This window comes from Myotis brandtii, unplaced genomic scaffold, assembly GCF_000412655.1.
Source record: "Myotis brandtii unplaced genomic scaffold, ASM41265v1 scaffold1083, whole genome shotgun sequence".
Lineage (NCBI taxonomy): Eukaryota > Metazoa > Chordata > Mammalia > Chiroptera > Vespertilionidae > Myotis > Myotis brandtii.
In genome coordinates this window covers 640,648-641,975 of record NW_005353685.1, presented here as the reverse complement: position 1 = coordinate 641,975, position 1,328 = coordinate 640,648, and positions in this window count along the sequence as shown.

Sequence of the window (1,328 nt, the reverse complement as noted above, 5' to 3'; positions counted from 1 at the left end):
GCCCGGCCCCGCTGCTCTTTTGAGAAGCCTCTGATCCCGGCGCCCGCAGCCCCCGGCCCAGCGCCCAGTCCTGCAACGGCCCCCGCGTCCTCACCAGGCGGGAGGGCAGAGAGAGAGAGGGGGGCAGAGAGCAGGGGAGCCTGGAGAAGGGAACCGCGGGGGTAAGAGAGGCAGGATAGTCAGGATGTGCTCGTTTTCTTAAGAAACCCGAAGAGGGAGGGAAAGAGTACAGGAGGGGAAAAGCAATCTGGCCGGCTTACCTTTAGACTCCCGCGCGCCCCCCCGCGCAGCAACCACAAACACGCGTTTGGTTAGGCGGAGGCCACGGAGAGCAGAGGAAGGGGGTCCCCGAAGGAGCCCGCGGGGAATTGTGCAGACCAGCAGCCAGAGCTCGGGGTGCGCGGGGGGGACTCTGAGCTCAGATTTCTCCCCCCACTCCCTTCCCTTCCCACCCAGGCGCCCGGGCTCTGGCTCTGCTCTGTGGCGGGTCCCCAAACGGGGGTGGAGACGGGTCCGCGTCCACGCGGCACTCTCCGGAGGAGTGGGGAAGGGACCCAGTCTCTTGGCCCTCCCGCCTAGTTACCAATCGGGGCCTGTGAAGGAAGAGGCGGCTGGCCGGACACTTTCTCCGGAGCGGGGGAGATAAACCAGGCGTTCTGAGCTGGCGAGGGCAGCCGCGCTCACTGCGGTGTCGGGCGGGCACGGGGTTCAGAAACTTGGGTGGTAGGTCCGCAGCCAGTTTTCAGCCAATATCTCCTTCTCTCTCTCTCTCTCTCTCTCTCTCGCTCTCTCTCTCTCCTTCCCTCCCTCCCTCCCTCCCTTCTTCCCTCCCCCCTCTCTTGTTTGGAAAGGAAACAGTCACTGTGGATCCGCTGGGGGACCTGCGGCTGGCGTGACTGCGACGCCCCGTCGGAGGGTATCAACTTGCATTATTTTCTCCGGGACGTCTCCAGCCTGTCTCTTGTTGAATGTCAGCGTAATGGGAAGTGCCAGTGACAAGACGGCGTATTACTCCTGATTAAGTGCCGTGTCAACCTAATTAGCAGAGTAATTATAAGGTGCTAATGAATGATTCAAAGTTCTTTGAGTTACATTTTACTCCGAATTACCATTTTAAGAACCCTGTGCATCGGAGTGGCTGGCATTTCTTCCTCGGCTAGGTGCAGAATGGTGCTGTAAAGTGGCCTTTAAAGTCTTCAAGGGCTGGGCCGAAATCTGGGGTTTAGTGGTGGTCCTGAAGGTCACTGCCTGAAGAACCGCTTTCTTTCTTTCTTTCTTTCTTTCTTTCTTTCTTTCTTTCTTTCTTTCTTTCTTTCTTTCTTTCTTTC